The following is a 20714-nucleotide window of genomic DNA, read 5'->3' as shown; positions in this document are numbered from 1 at the left end:
AGTGACGGTGGTTGTAGTAGTGGTATGTAGTAGTGACGGTGGTTGTAGTAGTGGTATGTAGTAGTGACGGTGGTTGTAGTAGTGGTATGTAGTAGTGACGGTGGTTGTAGTAGTGGTATGTAGTAGTGACGGTGGTTGTAGTAGTGGTAAGTAGTAGTGACGGTGGTTGTAGTAGTGGTATGTAGTAGTGACGGTGGTTGTAGTAGTGGTATGTAGTAGTGACGGTGGTTGTAGTAGTGGTATGTAGTAGTGACGGTGGTATGTAGTAGTACGGTGGTTGTAGTAGTGGTAAGTAGTAGTGACGGTGGTTGTAGTAGTGGTATGTAGTAGTGACGGTGGTTGTAGTAGTGGTATGTAGTAGTGACGGTGGTTGTAGGTGGTATGTTAGTGACGGTGGTTGTAGTAGTGGTATGTAGTAGTGACGGTGGTTGTAGTAGTGGTATGTAGTAGTGACGGTGGTTGTAGTAGTGGTATGTAGTAGTGACGGTGGTTGTAGTAGTGGTATGTAGTAGTGACGGTGGTTGTAGTAGTGGTATGTAGTAGTGACGGTGGTTGTAGTAGTGGTATGTAGTAGTGACGGTGGTTGTAGTAGTGGTAAGTAGTAGTGACGGTGGTTGTAGTAGTGGTATGTAGTAGTGACGGTGGTTGTAGTAGTGGTATGTAGTAGTGACGGTGGTTGTAGTAGTGGTATGTAGTAGTGACGGTGGTTGTAGTAGTGGTATGTAGTAGTGACGGTGATTGTAGTAGTGGTATGTAGTAGTGACGGTGGTTGTAGTAGTGGTATGTAGTAGTGACGGTGGTTGTAGTAGTGGTATGTAGTAGTGACGGTGGTTGTAGTAGTGGTAAGTAGTAGTGACGGTGGTTGTAGTAATAGTATGTAGTAGTGACGGTGGTTGTATTAGTGACGGTGGTTGTAGTAGTGACGGTGGTTGTAGTAGAGGTAAGTAGTAGTGACGGTGGTTGTAGTAGTGACGGTGGTTGTAGTAGTGACGGTGGTTGTAGTAGTGGTATGTAGTAGTGACGGTGGTTGTAGTAGTGACGGTGGTTGTAGTAGTGGTATGTAGTAGTGACGGTGGTTGTAGTAGTGGTATGTAGTAGTGACGGTGGTTGTAGTAGTGACGGTGGTTGTAGTAGTGACGGTGGTTGTAGTAGTGACGGTGGTTGTAGTAGTGACGGTGGTTGTAGTAGTGGTAGTAGTGACGGTGGTTGTAGTAGTGACGGTGGTTGTAGTAGTGGTATGTAGTAGTGACGGTGGTTGTAGTAGTGGTAAGTAGTAGTGACGGTGGTTGTAGTAGTGACGGTGGTTGTAGTAGTGGTATGTAGTAGTGACGGTGGTTGTAGTAGTGACGGTGGTTGTAGTAGTGGTATGTAGTAGTGACGGTGGTTGTAGTAGTGGTAAGTAGTAGTGACGGTGGTTGTAGTAGTGACGGTGGTTGTAGTAGTGACGGTGGTTGTAGTAGTGGTATGTAGTAGTGACGGTGGTTGTAGTAGTGGTAAGTAGTAGTGACGGTGGTTGTAGTAATGGTATGTAGTAGTGACGGTGGTTGTAGTAGTGACGGTGGTTGTAGTAGTGGTATGTAGTAGTGACGGTGGTTGTAGTAGTGGTATGTAGTAGTGACGGTGGTTGTAGTAGTGGTATGTAGTAGTGACGGTGGTTGTAGTAGTGGTAAGTAGTAGTGACGGTGGTTGTAGTAGTGGTAAGTAGTAGTGCCGGCGGTTGTAGTAGTGGTATGTAGTAGTGACGGTGGTTGTGGTAGTGACGGTGGTTGTAGTAGTGACGGTGGTTGTAGTAGTGGTAAGTAGAATTGACGGCGGTTGTAGTAGTGGTATGTAGTAGTGACGGTGGTTGTAGTAGTGGTATGTAGTAGTGACGGTGGTTGTAGTAGTGGTATGTAGTAGTGACGGCGGTTGTAGTAGTGGTAAGTAGTAGTGACGGTGGTTGTAGTAGTGGTATGTAGTAGTGACGGTGTGGTTGTAGTAGTGGTAAGTAGTAGTGACGGTGGTTGTAGTAGTGGTATGTAGTAGTGACGGTGGTTGTAGTAGTGGTATGTAGTAGTGACGGCGGTTGTAGTAGTGGTAAGTAGTAGTGACGGTGGTTGTAGTAGTGGTATGTAGTCGTGACGGCGGTTGTAGTAGTGGTAAGTAGTAGTGACGGTGGTTGTAGTAGTGGTATGTAGTAGTGACGGTGGTTGTAGTAGTGGTATGTAGTAGTGACGGTGGTTGTAGTAGTGGTATGTAGTAGTGACGGTGGTTGTAGTAGTGGTATGTAGTAGTGACGGTGGTTGTAGTAGTGGTAAGTAGTAGTGACGGTGGTTGTAGTACTGGTAAGTAGAAGTGACGGCGGTTGTAGTAGTGGTATGTAGTAGTGACGGTGGTTGTAGTAGTGGAAAGTAGTAGTGACGGTGGTTGTAGTAGTGGTATGAAGTAGTGACGGTGGTTGTAGTAGTGGTATGTAGTAGTGACGGTGGTTGTAGTAGTGGTAAGTAGTAGTGACGGTGGTTGTAGTAGTGGTAAGTAGAAGTGACGGTGGTTGTAGTAGTGAGGGTGGTTGTAGTAGTGAGGGTGGTTGTAGTAGTTGTATGTAGTAGTGACGGCGGTTGTAGTAGTAGTATGTAGTAGTGACGGTGGTTGTAGTAGTGGTATGTAGTAGTGACGGCGGTTGTAGTAGTAGTATGTAGTAGTGACGGTGGTTGTAGTAGTGGTATGTAGTAGTGACGGCGGTTGTAGTAGTGGTATGTAGTAGTGACGGTGGTTGTAGTAGTGGTAAGTAGAAGTGACGGTGGTTGTAGTAGTGGTATGTAGTAGTGACGGCGGTTGTAGTAGTAGTATGTAGTAGTGACGGTGGTTGTAGTAGTGGTAAGTAGAAGTGACGGCGGTTGTAGTAGTGGTATGTAGTAGTGACGGCGGTTGTAGTAGTAGTATGTAGTAGTGACGGTGGTTGTAGTAGTGGTAAGTAGAAGTGACGGCGGTTGTAGTAGTGGTATGTAGTAGTGACGGCGGTTGTAGTAGTAGTATGTAGTAGTGACGGTGGTTGTAGTAGTGGTATGTAGTAGTGACGGCGGTTGTAGTAGTGGTAAGTAGAAGTGACGGTGGTTGTAGTAGTGGTATGTAGTAGTGACGGTGGTTGTAGTAGTGGTAAGTAGAAGTGACGGTGGTTGTAGTAGTGGTATGTAGTAGTGACGGTGGTTGTAGTAGTGGTATGTAGTAGTGACGGTGGTTGTAGTAGTGGTATGTAGTAGTGACGGTGGTTGTAGTAGTGGTATGTAGTAGTGACGGTGGTTGTAGTAGTGGTATGTAGTAGTGACGGTGGTTGTAGTAGTGGTATGTAGTAGTGACGGTGGTTGTAGTAGTGGTATGTAGTAGTGACGGTGGTTGTAGTAGTGGTATGTAGTAGTGACGGCGGTTGTAGTAGTGGTATGTAGTAGTGACGGTGGTTGTAGTAGTGGTAAGTAGTAGTGACGGTGGTTGTAGTAGTGGTATGAAGTAGTGACGGTGGTTGTAGTAGTGGTATGTAGTAGTGACGGTGGTTGTAGTAGTGGTAAGTAGAAGTGACGGTGGTTGTAGTAGTGGTAAGTAGTAGTGACGGTGGTTGTAGTAGTGGTAAGTAGTAGTGACGGTGGTTGTAGTAGTGGTAAGTAGTAGTGACGGTGGTTGTAGTAGTGGTAAGTAGTAGTGCCGGTGGTTGTAGTAGTGGTAAGTAGTAGTGGTGGTAGTGGTAGTGAGTAGTAGTGAGGGTGGTGGTAGTGGTAGTAAGTAGCAGTGAGGGTGGTGGTAGTGGTAGTAAGTAGCAGTGAGGGTGGTGGTAGTGGTAGTAAGTGATAGTGAGGGTGGTGGTAGTGGTGGTAAGTAGCAGTGAGGGTGGTGGTAGTGGTAGTAAGTGATAGTGAGGGTGGTGGTAGTGGTAGTAAGTGATAGTGAGGGTGGTGGTAGTGGTGGTAAGTAGCAGTGAGGGTGGTGGTAGTAGTGGTATGTAGTAGTGACGGTGTGGTTGTAGTAGTGGTAAGTAGTAGTGACGGTGGTTGTAGTAGTGGTAAGTAGTAGTGCCGGTGGTTGTAGTAGTGGTAAGTAGTAGTGGTGGTAGTGGTAGTGAGTAGTAGTGAGGGTGGTGGTAGTGGTAGTAAGTAGCAGTGAGGGTGGTGGTAGTGGTAGTAAGTAGCAGTGAGGGTGGTGGTAGTGGTAGTAAGTGATAGTGAGGGTGGTGGTAGTGGTGGTAAGTAGCAGTGAGGGTGGTGGTAGTGGTAGTAAGTGATAGTGAGGGTGGTGGTAGTGGTAGTAAGTGATAGTGAGGGTGGTGGTAGTGGTGGTAAGTAGCAGTGAGGGTGGTGGTAGTAGTGGTATGTAGTAGTGACGGTGTGGTTGTAGTAGTGGTAAGTAGTAGTGACGGTGGTTGTAGTAGTGGTATGTAGTAGTGACGGTGGTTGTAGTAGTGGTATGTAGTAGTGACGGTGGTTGTAGTAGTGGTATGTAGTAGTGACGGTGGTTGTAGTAGTGGTATGTAGTAGTGACGGTGGTTGTAGTAGTGACGGTGGTTGTAGTAGTGGTATGTAGTAGTGACGGTGGTTGTAGTAGTGGTATGTAGTAGTGACGGTGGTTGTAGTAGTGGTAAGTAGTAGTGACGGTGGTTGTAGTAGTGGTAAGTAGTAGTGACGGTGGTTGTAGTAGTGGTATGTAGTAGTGACGGTGGTTGTAGTAGTGGTATGTAGTAGTGATGGTGGTTGTAGTAGTGGTATGTAGTAGTGCCGGTGGTTGTAGTAGTGGTATGTAGTAGTGATGGTGGTTGTAGTAGTGGTATGTAGTAGTGATGGTGGTTGTAGTAGTGGTATGTAGTAGTGCCGGTGGTTGTAGTAGTGGTATGTAGTAGTGACGGTGGTTGTAGTAGTGGTATGTAGTAGTGACGGTGGTTGTAGTAGTGGTATGTAGTAGTGATGGTGGTTGTAGTAGTGGTATGTAGTAGTGACGGTGGTTGTAGTAGTGGTATGTAGTAGTGCCGGTGGTTGTAGTAGTGGTATGTAGTAGTGACGGTGGTTGTAGTAGTGGTATGTAGTAGTGACGGTGGTTGTAGTAGTGGTATGTAGTAGTGATGGTGGTTGTAGTAGTGGTATGTAGTAGTGACGGTGGTTGTAGTAGTGATATGTAGTAGTGATGGTGGTTGTAGTAGTGGTATGTAGTAGTGACGGTGGTTGTAGTAGTGGTAAGTAGTAGTGATGGTGGTTGTAGTAGTGGTATGTAGTAGTGACGGTGGTTGTAGTAGTGGTAAGTAGTAGTGATGGTGGTTGTAGTAGTGGTATGTAGTAGTGACGGTGGTTGTAGTAGTGGTATGTAGTAGTGACGGTGGTTGTAGTAGTGGTATGTAGTAGTGACGGTGGTTGTAGTAGTGGTATGTAGTAGTGACGGTGGTTGTAGTAGTGACGGTGGTTGTAGTAGTGGTATGTAGTAGTGACGGTGGTTGTAGTAGTGGTATGTAGTAGTGACGGTGGTTGTAGTAGTGGTATGTAGTAGTGACGGTGGTTGTAGTAGTGGTATGTAGTAGTGACGGTGGTTGTAGTAGTGGTATGTAGTAGTGACGGTGGTTGTAGTAGTGGTAAGTAGTAGTGACGGTGGTTGTAGTAGTGGTAAGTAGTAGTGACGGTGGTTGTAGTAGTGGTAAGTAGAAGTGACGGTGGTTGTAGTATTGGTATGTAGTAGTGACGGCGGTTGTAGTAGTGGTAAGTAGTAGTGACGGTGGTTGTAGTAGTGGTAAGTAGAAGTGACGGTGGTTGTAGTAGTGGTATGTAGTAGTGACGGCGGTTGTAGTAGTGGTATGTAGTAGTGACGGCGGTTGTAGTAGTGGTAAGTAGTAGTGACGGTGGTTGTAGTAGTGGTAAGTAGAAGTGCAGGCGGTTGTAGTAGTGGTATGTAGTAGTGACGGTGGTTGTAGTAGTGGTAAGTAGTAGTGACGGTGGTTGTAGTAGTGGTAAGTAGAAGTGCAGGCGGTTGTAGTAGTGGTAAGTAGTAGTGACAGTGGTTGTAGTAATAGCAGTAGTGACAGTGGTTGTAGTAATAGCAGTAGTGACAGTGGTTGTAGTAATAGCAGTAGTGACAGTGGTTGTAGTAATAGCAGTAGTGACAGTGGTTGTAGTAATAGCAGTAGTGACAGTGGTTGTAGTAGTGGTAAGTAGTAGTGGTGGTAGTGGTAGTGAGTAGTAGTGAGGGTGGTGGTAGTGGTAGTAAGTAGCAGTGAGGGTGGTGGTAGTGGTAGTAAGTGATAGTGAGGGTGGTGGTAGTGGTGGTAAGTAGCAGTGAGGGTGGTGGTAGTGGTAGTAAGTAGTAGTGAGGGTGGTGGTAGTGGTAGTAAGTAGCAGTGAGGGTGGTGGTAGTGGTAGTAAGTAGCAGTGAGGGTGGTGGTAGTGGTAGTAAGTAGTAGTGAGGGTGGTGGTAGTGGTAGTAAGTAGCAGTGAGGGTGGTGGTAGTGGTAGTAAGTAGCAGTGAAAGTGGTGGTAGTGGTAGTTAGTAGAAGTGAGGGTGGTGGGAGTGGTAGTAGGAAACAGTGAGAGTGGTGGTAGTGGTAGTAAGTAGCAGTGACGGTGGTGGTAGTGGTAGTAACTAGCAGTGAGGGTGGTGTGAGTGATAGTAAGTAGCAGTGAGAGTGGTGGTAGTGGTAGTAAGTAGCAGTGACGGTGGTGGTAGTGGTAGTAACTAGCAGTGAGGGTGGTGGGAGTGGTAGTAAGTAGCAGTGAGGGTGGTGGTAGTGGTAGTGAGTAGCAGTGACGGTGGTGGTAATGGTAGTAAGTAGCAGTGAGCGTGGTGGTAGTGGTAGTAAGTAGCAGTGAGGGTGGTGGAACTGGTGGAGGTAATTAGCAGTGATGGTAGTGGTACTGGTGGAGGTAAGTAGCAGTATTGGTAGTGGTACTGTGGAGGTAAGTAGCAGTGTTGGTAGTGGTACTGGTGGAGGTAAGTAGCAGTGATGGTAGTGGTACTGGTGGATGTAAGTAGCAGTGATGGTAGTGGTACTGGTGGAGGTAAGTACCAGTGTTTGTAGTGGTACTGGTGGAGGTAAGTAGCAGTGATGGTGGTGGTACTGGTGGAGGTAAGTAGAAATGATGGTAGTGGTACTGGTGGAGGTAAGTAGCAGTGACGGTGGTGGAACTGGTGGAGGTAAGTAGCAGTGACGGTGGTGGTAATGGTAGTAAGTAGCAGTGATGGTAGTGGTACTGGTGGAGGTAAGTAACAGTGACGATGGTGGAACTGGTGGAGGTAAGTAGCAGCGATGGTAGTGGTACTGGTGGAGGTAAGTAGCAGTACTGGTAGTGGTATTGGTGGAGGTAAGTAGCAGTGTTGGTAGTGGTACTGGTGGAGGTAAGTAGCAGTGATGATTGTCGTACTGGTGGAGATAAGTAGCAGTGACGGTGGTGGAACTGGTGGAGGTAAGTAGCAGTGATGGTAGTGGTACTGGTGGTGGCAAGTAACAGTGACGATGGTGGAACTGGTGGAGGTAAGTAGCAGTGATGATAGTAGTACTGATGGAGGTAAGTAGCAGTCCTGGTAGTGGTACTGGTGGAGGTAAGTAGCAGTGATGATAGTGGTACTGGTGGAGGTAAGCAGCAGTGTTGGTAGTGGTACTGGTGGAGGTAAGTAACAGTGACGGTGGTGGAACTCGTGGATGTACGTAGCATTGATGGTAGTGGTACTGGTGGAGGTAAGTAACAGTGACGGTGGTGGTACTGGTGGAGGTAAGTAGCAGTGATGGTGCTGGTACTGGTGGAGGTAAGTAGCAGTGATAGTGGTGGCACTGGTGGAGGTAAGTAGCAGTATTGGTAGTGGAACTGGTGGATTTAAGTAGCAGTGATGATAGTGGTACTGGTGGAGGTAAGCAGCAGTGTTGGTAGTGGTACTGGTGGAGGTAAGTAGCAGTGACGGTGGTGGAACTCGTGGAGGTAAGTAGCATTGATGGTAGTGGTACTGGTGGAGGTAAGTAACAGTGACGGTGGTGGAACTGGTGGAGGTAAGTAGCAGTGATGGTAGAGGTACTGGTGGAGGTAAGTAGCAGTGATGGTGGCGGTACTGGAGCAGGTAAGTAACAGTGACGGTGGTGGAACTGGTGGAGGTAAGTAGCAGTGATGGTAGTGGTACCGGTGGAGGAAAGTAGCAGTGTTGGTGGTGGTACTGGTCGAGGTAAGTAGCAGTGTTGGTAGTGGTACTGGTGGAGGTAAGTAGCAGTGATGGTGGTGGTACTGGTGGAGGTAAGTAGCAGTGATGGTGGTGGTACTGGTGGAGGTAAGTATCAGTGATGGTGGTGGTACTGGTGGAGGTAAGTAGCAGTATTGGTAGTGGTACTGGTGGAGGTAAGTAGCAGTGTTGGTAGTGGTACTTGTGGAGGTAAGTAGCAGTGATGGTGGCGGTACTGGTGGAGGTAAGTAGCAGTGATGGTGGTGGTACTGGTGGAGGTAAGTATCAGTGATGGTGGTGGTACTGGTGGAGGTAAGTAGCAGTATTGGTAGTGGTACTGGTGGAGGTAAGTAGCAGTGTTGGTGGTGGTACTGGTGGAGGTAAGTAGCAGTGATGGTGGTGGTACTGGTGGAGGTAAGTAGCAGTGATGGTGGTGGTACTGGTGGAGGTAAGTAGCAGTGTATGGAGGTAAGTAGCAGTGGTACTGGTGGAGGTAAGTAGCAGTGATGGTGGTGGTACTGGTGGAGATAAGTAGCAGTGATGGTGGTGGTACTGGTGGAGATAAGTAGCAGTGATGGTGGTGGTGCTGGTGGAGATAAGTAGCAGTGATGGTGGTGGTACTGGTGGAGATAAGTAGCAGTGATGGTGGTGGTACTGGTGGAGATATGTAGCAGTGATGGTGGTGGTACTGGTGGAGGTAAGTAGCAGTGATGGTGGTGGTACTGGTGGAGGTAAGTAGCAGTGATGGTGGTGGTACTGGTGGAGATAAGTAGCAGTGATGGTGGTGGTACGGGTGGAGATAAGTAGCAGTGATGGTGGTGGTACTGGTGGAGATAAGTAGCAGTGATGGTGGTGATACTGGTGGAGATAAGTAGCAGTGATGGTGGTAGTACTGGTGGAGGTAAGTAGCAGTGATCGTGGTGGTACTGGTGGAGATAAGTAGCAGTGATGGTGGTGGTACTGGTGGAGGTAAGTAGCAGTGATGGTGGTGGTACTGGTGGAGGTAAGTAGCAGTGATGGTGGAGGTACTGGTGGAGGTAAGTAGCAGTGTTGGTAGTGGTACTCGTGGAAGTAAGTAGCAGTGATGGTGGAGGTAAGTAGCAGTGTTGGTAGTGGTACTGGTGGAGGTAGGTAGCAGTGATGGTGGTGGTACTGGTGGAGGTAGGTAGCAGTGATGGTGGAGGTACTGGTGGAGGTAAGTAGCAGTGATGGTGGTGGAACTGGTGGAGGTAAGTAGCAGTGATGGTGGAGGTAAGTAGCAGTGATGGTGGAAGTAGGTAGCAGTGTTGGTAGTGGTACTGGTGGAGGTAAGTAGCAGTGATGGTGGTGGTACTGGTGTAGGTAAGTAGCAGTGATGGTGGAGGTAAGTAGCAGTGTTGGTAGTGGTACTGGTGGAGGTAAGTAGCAGTGATGGTGGTGGTACTGGTGGAGGTAAGTAGCAGTGATGGTGGAGGTAAGTAGCAGTGATGGTGGAAGTAGGTAGCAGTGTTGGTAGTGGTACTGGTGGAGGTAAGTAGCAGTGATGGTGGTGGAACTTTTGGAGGTAAGTAGCAGTGATGGTGGAGGTAAGTAGCAGTGATGGTGGAAGTAGGTAGCAGTGTTGGTAGTGGTACTGGTGGAGGTAAGTAGCAGTGATGGTGGTGGTACTGGTGGAGGTAAGTATCAGTGATGGTGGTGGTACTGGTGGAGGTAAGTAGCAGTATTGGTAGTGGTACTGGTGGAGGTAAGTAGCAGTGTTGGTGGTGGTACTGGTGGAGGTAAGTAGCAGTGATGGTGGTGGTACTGGTGGAAGTAAGTAGCAGTGATGGTGGTGGTACTGGTGGAGGTAAGTAGCAGTGATGGTGGTGGTACTGGTGGAGGTAAGTAGCAGTGATGGTGGTGGTACTGGTGGAGATAAGTAGCAGTGATGGTGGTGGTACTGGTGGAGATAAGTAGCAGTGATGGTGGTGGTACTGGTGGAGATAAGTAGCAGTGATGGTGGTGGTACTGGTGGAGGTAAGTAGCAGTGATGGTGGTGGTACTGGTGGAGGTAAGTAGCAGTGATGGTGGTGGTACTGGTGGAGGTAAGTAGCAGTGATGGTGGTGGTACTGGTGGAGGTAAGTAGCAGTGATGGTGGTGGTACTGGTGGAGATAAGTAGCAGTGATGGTGGTGGTACGGGTGGAGATAAGTAGCAGTGATGGTGGTGGTACTGGTGGAGGTAAGTAGCAGTGATGGTGGTGGTACTGGTGGAGGTAAGTAGCAGTGTTGGTAGTGGTACTGGTGGAGGTAAGTAGCAGTGATGGTGGAGGTAAGTAGCAGTGTTGGTAGTGGTACTGGTGGAGGTAAGTAGCAGTGATGGTGGTGGTACTGGTGGAGGTAAGTAGCAGTGATGGTGGTGGTACTGGTGGAGGTAAGTAGCAGTGTTGGTAGTGGTACTGGTGGAGGTAAGTAGCAGTGATGGTGGTGGTACTGGTGTAGGTAAGTAGCAGTGATGGTGGAGGTAAGTAGCAGTGTTGGTAGTGGTACTGGTGGAGGTAAGTAGCAGTGATGGTGGTGGTACTGGTGGAGGTAGGTAACAGTGATGGTGGTGGAACTGGTGGAGGTAAGTAGCAGTGATGGTGGAGGTAAGTAGCAGTGATGGTGGAGGTAAGTAGCAGTGATGGTGGAAGTAGGTAGCAGTGTTGGTAGTGGTACTGGTGGAGGTAAGTAGCAGTGATGGTGGTGGTACTGGTGTAGGTAAGTAGCAGTGATGGTGGAGGTAAGTAGCAGTGTTGGTAGTGGTACTAGTGGAGGTAAGTAGCAGTGATGGTGGAGGTAAGTAGCAGTGTTGGTAGTGGTACTGGTGGAGGTAAGTAGCAGTGATGGTGGAGGTAAGTAGCAGTGTTGGTAGTGGTACTGGTGGAGGTAAGTAGCAGTGATGGTGGTGGTACTGGTGGAGGTAAGTAGCAGTGATGGTGGAGGTAAGTAGCAGTGTTGGTAGTGGTACTGGTGTAGGTAAGTAGCAGTGATGGTGGAGGTAAGTAGCAGTGTTGGTAGTGGTACTGGTGGAGGTAAGTAGCAGTGATGGTGGTGGTACTGGTGTAGGTAAGTAGCAGTGATGGTGGAGGTAAGTAGCAGTGTTGGTAGTGGTACTGGTGGAGGTAAGTAGCAGTGATGGTGGTGGTGTTGGTGGTGACTCATTAAAGAGGTACTGGACCTGAACGACGCTAACAGAGTGAAAAAAAAAACTGAGTTACCACAGCTTGGGCCATTGATCTCTGGGTAATTTATTTTGGTCAAAGTTGCTGATATAAAGTCACTTTAAATGTTCCTCGAAAAGGCTCTCTAGACTTTTTTTTTTTAAATTAATTAATTGTTGGAAGTGGAGAGGTGTGCTTGTAGACCAGGTGTTGTGAGGTTGTAGTGTACTTGTAGACCAGGAGTTGTGATGGTGTGGTGAGCTTGTAGACCAGGTGTTGTGAGGGTGTAGTGTACTTGTAGACCAGGTGTTGTGAGGGTGTAGTGTACTTGTAGACCAGGTGTTGTGAGGGTGTAGTGTGCTTGTAGACCAGGTGTTGTGAGGGTGTAGTGTGCTTGTAGACCAGGTGTTGTGAGGGTGTAGTGCACTTATAGATCAGGTGTTGTGAGGGTGCAGTGTACTTGTAGACCAAGTGTTGTGATGGTGTAGAGTGCTTGTAGACCAGGTGTTATAAGGGTGTAGTGTACTTGTAGACCAGGTGTTGTGAGGGTGTAGTGTACTTGTAGACCAGGTGTTGTGATTGTGTAGTGTACTTGTAAACCAGGTGTTGTGATAGTGTAGTGTGCTTGTAGACCAGGTGTTGTGAGGGTGTAGTGTACTTGTAGACCAGGTGTTGTTATGGTGTAGTGTGCTTGTAGACCAGGTGTTGTGAGGGTGTAGTGTACTTGTAGACCAGGTATTGTGAGGGTGTAGTGTACTTGTAGACCAGGTGTTGTGAGGGTGTAGTGCACTTATAGACCAGGTGTTGTGATGGTGTGGTGAGCTTGTAGACCAGGTGTTTTGTGGGTGTAGCGTACTTGTAGACCAGATGTTGTGAAGGTGTAGTGTACTTGTAGACCAGGTGTTGTGACGGTGTAGTGTACTTGTAGACCAGGTGTTGTGAGTGTGTAGACCAGATGTTGTAAGGGTGAAGTGTACTTGTAGACCAGGTGTTGTGAGGTTGTAGTGTACTTGTAGACCAGGAGTTGTGATGGTGTGGTGAGCTTGTAGACCAGGTGTTGTGAGGTTGTAGTGTACTTGTAGACCAGGAGTTGTGATGGTGTGGTGAGCTTGTAGACCAGGTGTTGTGAGGGTGTAGTGTACTTGTAGACCAGGTGTTGTGAGGGTGTAGTGTACTTGTAGACCAGGTGTTGTGAGGGTGTAGTGTGCTTATAGATCAGGTGTTGTGAGGGTGTAGTGTGCTTGTAGACCAGGTGTTGTGAGGGTGTGGTGTACTTGTAGAACAGGTGTTGTGAGGGTGTAGTGTACTTGTAGGCCAGGTGTTGTTAGGGTGTAGTTCAGATGTTGTAAGGGTGTAGTGTACTTGTAGACCAGGTGTTGTGAGGGTATAGTGTACTTGTAGACCAGGTGTTGTGATGGTGTGGTGAGCTTGTAGACCAGGTGTTGTGAGGGTGTAGTTTACTTGTAGACCAGGTGTTGTGGTGGTGTGGTGAGCTTGTAGACCAGGTGTTGTGAGGGTGTAGTGTACTTGTAGACCAGGTTTTGTGAGGGTGTGGTGAGCTTGTAGACCAGGTGTTGTGAGGGTGTAGTGTATTTGTAGACCAGGTGTTGTGATGGTATGGTGAGCTTGTAGACCAGGTGTTGTAAGGGTGTAGTGTACTTGTAGACCAAGTGTTGTGATGGTGTGGTGAGCTTGTAGACCAGGTGTTGTGAGGATGTAGTGTACTTGTAGACCAGGTGTTGTGAGGGTGTAGCGTACTTGTAGACCAGGTGTTGTGAGGGTGTAGTGTATTTGTAGACCAGGTGTTGTGATGGTATGGTTAGCTTGTAGACCAGTTGTTGTGAGGGTGTAGTGTACTTGTAGACCAAGTGTTGTGATGGTGTGGTGAGCTTGTAGACCAGGTGTTGTGAGGATGTAGTGTACTTGTAGACCAGGTGTTGTGAGGGTGTAGCGTACTTGTAGACCAGGTGTTGTGAGGGTGTAGTGTACTTGTAGACCAGGTGTTGTGAGGGTGTAGTGTACTTGTAGGCCAGGTGTTGTGAGGGTGTAGTTCAGATGTTGTAAGGGTGTAGTGTACTTGTAGACCAGGTGTTGTGAGGGTGTAGTGTCCTTGTAGACCAGGTGTTGTGAGGGTGTTGTGTACTTGTAGACAAGGTGTTGTGAGGGTGTAGTGTACTTGTAGACCAGGTGTTATGATGGTGTGGTGAGCTTGTAGACCAGGTGTTGTGAGGGTGTAGTGTACTTGTAGACCAGGTGTTGTGATGGTGTGGTGAGCTTGTAGACCAGGTGTTGTGAGTTTGTAGTGTACTTGTAGACCAGGTGCTGTGAGGGTGTAGTGTACTTGTAGACCAGGTGTTGTGATGATGTGGTGAGCTTGTAGACCAGGTGTTGTGAGGGTGTAGTGTACTTGTAGACCAGGTGTTGTGAGGGTGTAGTGTACTTGTAGACCAGGTGTTGTGATGGTGTGGTGAGCTTGTAGACCAGGTGTTGTGAGGGTGTAGTTTACTTGTAGACCAGGTGTTGTGGTGGTGTGGTGAGCTTGTAGACCAGGTGTTGTGAGGGTGTAGTGTACTTGTAGACCAGGTGTTGTGAGGGTGTAGTATACTTGTAGACCAGGTGTTGTGATGGTGTGGTGAGCTTGTAGACCAGGTGTTGTGAGGGTGTAGTATATTTGTAGACCAGGTGTTGTGATGGTATGGTGAGCTTGTAGACCAGGTGTTGTGAGGGTGTAGTGTACTTGTAGACCAGGTGTTGTGAGGGTGTAGTGTACTTGTAGACCAGGTGTTGTGAGGGTGTAGTGTACTTGTAGACCAGGTGTTGTGAGGGTGTAGTGTACTTGTAGACCAGGTGTTGTGAGGGTGTAGTGTACTTGTAGGCCAGGTGTTGTGAGGGTGTAGTTCAGATGTTGTAAGGGTGTAGTGTACTTGTAGACCAGGTGTTGTGAGGGCGTAGTGTCCTTGTAGACCAGGTGTTGTGAGGGTGTTGTGTACTTGTAGACAAGGTGTTGTGAGGGTGTAGTGTACTTGTAGACCAGGTGTTATGATGGTGTGGTGAGCTTGTAGACCAGGTGTTGTGAGGGTGTAGTGTACTTGTAGACCAGGTGCTGTGAGGGTGTAGTGTACTTGTAGACCAGGTGTTGTGATGATGTGGTGAGCTTGTAGACCAGGTGTTGTGAGGGTGTAGTGTACTTGTAGACCAGGTGTTGTGAGGGTGTAGTGTACTTGTAGACCAGGTGTTGTGATGGTGTGGTGAGCTTGTAGACCAGGTGTTGTGAGGGTGTAGTGTACTTGTAGACCAGGTGTTGTGATGGTGTGGTGAGCTTGTAGACCAGGTGTTGTGAGGGTAAAGTGTACCTGTAGACCAGGTGTTGTGAGGGTGTAGTGTACTTGTAGACCAGGTGTTGTGAGGGTGTAGGGTACTTGTAGACCAAGTGTTGTGAGGGTATAGTGTACTTGTAGGCCAGGTGTTGTGAGGGTGTAGACCAGATGTTGTAAGTGTGTAGTGTTCTTGTAGACCAGGCGTTGTGAGGGTGTAATGTACTTGTAGACCAGGTGTTGTGAAGGTTTAGTGAGCTTGTAGACCAGGTGTTGTTTGGGTGTAATGTGCTTGTAGACCAGGTGTTGTTAGGTGTAATGTGCTTGTAGACCAGGTGTTGTAAAGGTGTAGTGAGCTGTGTTAGTGTTGTTTCTTGATGTAAAAAGGTGTGTTCGAGCAATGGTGCCACCACTGGTGCCACCAGTGGACCATCAACTAGCGGTGCCACCAGTGGTGAATCAAGTGCTGTCACCAATGCACCATCAACCAGTAGTGGTACCAGATAACCATCAACCTGTGATACCACCAGTGGACCATCAACCAGTGGTACCACCAGTGGACCATCAACCAGTGGTGCCACCAGTGAACCATCAACCAGTGGTACCACCAGTGGACCATCGATCAGTGGTGCTTCCAGTGGACCATCAACCAGTGGTGCTTCCAGTGGGTTATCAACCAGTGGTGCAACCAGTTTATCATCAACTAGTGGGACCACCAGCGGACTATCGAGTGGTGCCACGAGTGGACCATCAACCAGTGGTGCTTCAAATGGACCACCAACCAGTGGTGCCACCAGTGGATTATCAACCAGTTGTGCCACCAGTGGGCTATCAACCAGTGGTGCCACAAGTGGACCATTGACCAGTGGTGCCACCAGTGGTCCATCAACCAGTGGTGCCACCAGTGGTGCCACCAATTGACTATCAACCAGTGGTGCTTCCAGTGGACCATCAACCAGTGGTACATCCAGTGGACCATCACCCAGTGATACTACCAGTGGACCATCAACTAGTGGTGCCACCAGTAGTGCCTCCAGTGGGATATCAACCTGTGGTGCTTCCAGTGGACCATCAACCAGTGATGCTTCCAGTGGACCATCAACCAGTGGTGCTTCCAGTGGGCTATCAACCAGTGATGCTTCCAGTGGACCATCAACCAGTGATGCTTCCAGTGGACCATCAACCAGTGGTGCTTCCAGTGGACCATCAACCAGTGATGCTTCCAGTGGACCATCAACCAGTGGTGCTTCCAGTGGGCTATCAACCAGTGGTGCTTCCAGTGGACCATCAACCAGTGATGCTTCCAGTGGACCATCAACCAGTGGTGCTTCCAGTGGACCATCAACCAGTGATGCTTCCAGTGGACCATCAACCAGTGGTGCTTCCAGTGGGCTATCAACCAGTGGTGCAACCAGTTTACCATCAACTAGTGGGACCACCAGTGGACCATCGAGTGGTGCCACGAGTGGACCATCAACCAGTGGTGTCACCTATGGAGTATCAGCCAGTGGTGTCACCAGTGGACTATCAGCCAGTGGTGCCATCAGTGAACTATCAAGCAAAGATATTTTGTAGTTCCGACTCCTTGCATCAAGAGCCCTTCATCAGTATCACAACCTCCCTCCCGCCTTTTTCCCATGAACGAACAGCTATTTTTTTTTTAATAATCCTGATCTCGTTTTTTTTTTCCCAATTCATATACTGTTCGTCTCTATAAAAAAAATGAAAATTTTCAGGAATGGAATAGTCTGACAGCTGGAGTCTGACAGCTTGAGTCTGACAGCTGGAGTCTGATAGCTTGAGTCTGACAGCTGGAGTCTGATAGCTTGAGTCTGACAGCTGGAGTCTGATAGCTTGAGTCTGACAGCTGGAGTCTGACAGCTGGAGTCTGACAGCTGGAGTCTGATAGCTTGAGTCTGACAGCTGGAGTCTGACAGCTGGAGTCTGACAGCTTGGATCTGATGTCAAAACATCAAGGTTTAAATCCCGTTGACGTTGTTTTAACTTGTCTGGGATGAATGGAACTGGCAGACGGGCAACCCACATACATCAATTTGAAGTTGAGATGCCAGACTCATCTCAGCTGACCAGGTGCTGGCTGACGCACTCCACAGTGAAGCTGTGAAGCTGTGAAGCTTGTTGCTGAAGCTTCAATTGATTTATGACTTGGAAGCAGCTGTTTTTACCTCCATAAAATAAGTTTTGGGAGCTAAATTTCGATTTAGAGATAGTTAGATTTAGAAAGTCCTGGTCTGACAAGACTGCAGAGTTACCATACGTATGATTCTTATCTTACGTGTATGATAATTTTAAAGGGGGTGGAGGGGTATGCCAGTGGAAGGTCTCGGTCAGATGACCAAAAGCGGGTCATCATATGACTAAGACCCACGTCAGGAAATGCTCGTCCTGTTTCCTGACTGTTGCGTGCAAAGAGTATGTAATATTTATTCGGAGCATGTTAACACACTCACATAGGCTGCCTTCCCAACCAGCGAACCAGATCCTAAGGATCTAACGATCTAAGGGGGCCCCATCGTCAGATCAATATCTAGGTTCAGCCAGTCATATTGTGGATCTGGCAATTGTGAAGGTGACGTGGATACCCCTCACGTTTTCACCCTTGTCATTTCCATTCGAGAGCTGGTTGAGGCATGGTGGTCTGTATTCTATTTGCTTTAATTCTGCCTTGATTATCGTGGCGTGCACTAATGCCTATTGTTGTACATAGTGTATATAATGTACATACTTCTGTCTATACCTGGTGAAGGATAATATAATTCAAAGTTTTTCTGCTGTGTTTATTTTGCTCCCTTTACACCCAGGATGACAGGGCTTTGAGTACCTGGGTTGTAATACTGACACACCTTACTTAACCTAATAATACTTCATAATATTTAATGAGTTGTCGAAAGTTTAAGACTCGTGTCAGGATTCTGTCCTGGCGGATATAAATTCTCTAATACCGTCGAGTCTGCTTCATTTCCTCAGAGACAAAATTGAGCAAGGTGATGTAATTTATGTATTCGTATCAGCACATATTCGCGTGTATGTAGCAAGCTTCTTTTCTTGTCCAATATAATGACTGGTGGTTCCTTCCAGCTGCCACATCCCAGGCATGTTAACTTGTGTCTCTGTCTCCACTGGAGACCAATAACTCTTCCTGCTTTCAACTACAGAACGATGATTGTGTTTGTAGTAAATCATTTCTCTCAGAGGATATCTTAACATTACTTAACACCTTACTCTGAGGATGCCCATTAGGGTTATAACTTTTTTTAAAACGTAATATTCCTGTACCGTAATCAGATGAATATTTGCCTGAAAGCAAAGAAATGACCTTTCATTTCAATATCTTTTTAGAAAATTTCCCCCCTGAATGTAAAAAACGAGTAACGAAAACAAGTAACTTGAATGTGTATTGCACGTAATATTAACAGCAAATAAAACAGCTTACAGCATCATTGTTATCATGTTTGTACATATATTACTACTTATTGCTTAGAATAAACCGAAGTTGAAGTTTGTTTCTGCAGGCAGCATACAGTTCCTGCATAACTTTGGTTGCACGTTCATCACACTGATTACTTCTTGGTATATTGAGTGCGGACGGCTCCTGCTTCCAGTGATTTTTCATTGAGTTCAGTGCTTTTATGTAAGGTTTCAGTATTTCTGACAAATTCTTGAAGCCATTTTCATCGTACATCATAAACCAATAATCTGCCCAGGTGCATGAAATGAATCTGTATATCTTCTCCAAAGTTTTCCGTCTTGAGGCCTGGTCACAGACTGGGCCGCGGGGGCGTTGACCCTCGGAACTCTCTCCAGGTAAACTCCAGGTATAAGGTTGTTAGGTAAGACACATATGCAACAGTTAGGTATCTTTATTTCGAAACGTTTCGCCTACACAGTAGGCTTCTTCAGACGAGTACAGAAAAGTTGATAGAAGCAGAAGAGACTTGAAGACGATGTAATCAGTCCATCACCCTTAAAGTTTTGAGGTGGTCAGTCCCTCAGTCTGGAGAAGAGCATTGTTCCGTAGTCTGAAACAATATGGAGTTGAAGTGACAGGATGGAGCCTTATATAGCGCCAGGAGGTGAGACGTAGGTCACTTGGGAGGTCAGGTCCCTACGTCTCACCTCCTGGCGCTATGTAAGGCTCCATCCTGTCACTTCAACTCCATATTGTTTCAGACTACGGAACAATGCTCTTCTCCAGACTGAGGGACTGACCACCTCAAAACTTTAAGGGTGATGGACTGATTACATCGTCTTCAAGTCTCTTCTGCTTCTATCAACTTTTCTGTACTCGTCTGAAGAAGCCTACTGTGTAGGCGAAACGTTTCGAAATAAAGATACCTAACTGTTGCATATGTGTCTTACCTAACAACCTGTCGGTATTTTATACCATTTTAATGTCCAGGTATAAGAATGAATGCAAGAATAACAAGAATGGCTCTTGAATTCCACCTCACATTGCTGATGTTTGGAATTTTCTGGAAGTTAATCAAAGTCAAGCGACCTTTTCCTTCAAAGAATCTAAATATTCGAGTTAGATGGTACAAAAACTTCATATCATCTCTCCATCCTGATTTATGAAGGATCTCTTCTGTTCCATTAACAAACTATGCCTTTAGTTCCTCATAAATCTTCACCAGTTGGGATATAAATGGATACTCAATGTTTGGAGAACTGGTTTTAGCACCAATATTTTCATCCATTACCAAACGGAGAATCCTGTCCAGAACGTGATGCTGACAACTGATAAACTGTGGTTTGCTAATCCCCTTCTCTGAAAACATTTATTGCAGTTTGACATCTCCACTCGTTTTTCCTGTGATAATGTTAGGCTGTACCTGTAAATATATTGTCAGACAAGTGGTGCTCACTGATACACTCTGTGAAATACAATGAGACAATGATAATAGTTGACGCCAGTATATAAGGTAGCCAATTAATAATTTTCTGCGTTGCTACTTATGATTAGAGACGTAAATATATCGTGATTAATATTTTTCATTTATATGAGTTGTCAATTAGTACTTTTCTGAGTTGCTACTTGTGAGTAGTAACGCAGATATATGGTGATTCATAGTTTTTATTTAGGGGTGACCTTTTTTGAAAACTGAGAGGAATTAGGGACTTTTTCATTGTTTGTAAACAAAAGCTCATCGATTTATGACACAGATGTTTTATTTGGAAAAAAAAGCAAAAAATGCCCATACACCCTCGTTACATTGATACACTTAACGTCCAGAAATATAGAGATTTATTTCCTCCCTGTCTTTTTTAGTGTGAGTTGTTCATGTGTCAGGCAACAAATAGGTATCTCTGGCGTAATGATATCTACATAGGTCGCTGGCCGTTAAGTTTAATAAAGGTATTTTTGTTTTGTTATTATTATTATTAAATTGATGGAAAAAAACACTGAACCGGGAGGAACTACACAGCGCCTCGGAAATGCGGGATAATAAGGTTTGATCCAAGGATGGGGAGGATAGCTCTAGCTCCTTGGCTCGAGAGATCTTAACCAGCATCAAGCCACCCTCATCTTGGAGGGTGTATGAAGGAAATATATCGGATTATTAAGGAAAACTCAGCTGGGGGTAAGCCAGCGGATGTTTCCCGTCGAGCACAACAACACCGCCAGGAAGGTCAAAGGATGTTTAACCATTTGACATGTCAGCAGACAAAGACCTGTGTCAGAACACACTTGTTCTGTTTCGTGTTGAAGAAACCACCACCACCACCAACAACAACACCAATAACAACAACAGGAGTGTCAATAACTCGAGATAACCAAGGAAAGTCAAAGCAGCGTTGTCCAATTCTATAGGAGTGCATTTTGGGTTCTCCGAATGCGACTCACAACAGTCTACTTACTCCTGTTAATGAATTCATTGACAGTGGTTCATTACCACTTATCTTCAGTTTATGGACTACATGACTTTCAAGGATGAGAGAAAAAATGTACCATGAAAACTTCTGGGTCTGAGGCCGTGTGAAGGGAACTACACGTATCAGAGTACTGGTCTCTGTTAACCCTGTATATTGAACCAGCTGTGTTCCAGGACCATGGTTCGAGTCCTTGCCCATAA

This window comes from Cherax quadricarinatus, chromosome 8, assembly GCF_038502225.1.
Source record: "Cherax quadricarinatus isolate ZL_2023a chromosome 8, ASM3850222v1, whole genome shotgun sequence".
Classification (NCBI taxonomy): domain Eukaryota; kingdom Metazoa; phylum Arthropoda; class Malacostraca; order Decapoda; family Parastacidae; genus Cherax; species Cherax quadricarinatus.
Note: the sequence above shows the minus strand (reverse complement) of the source record.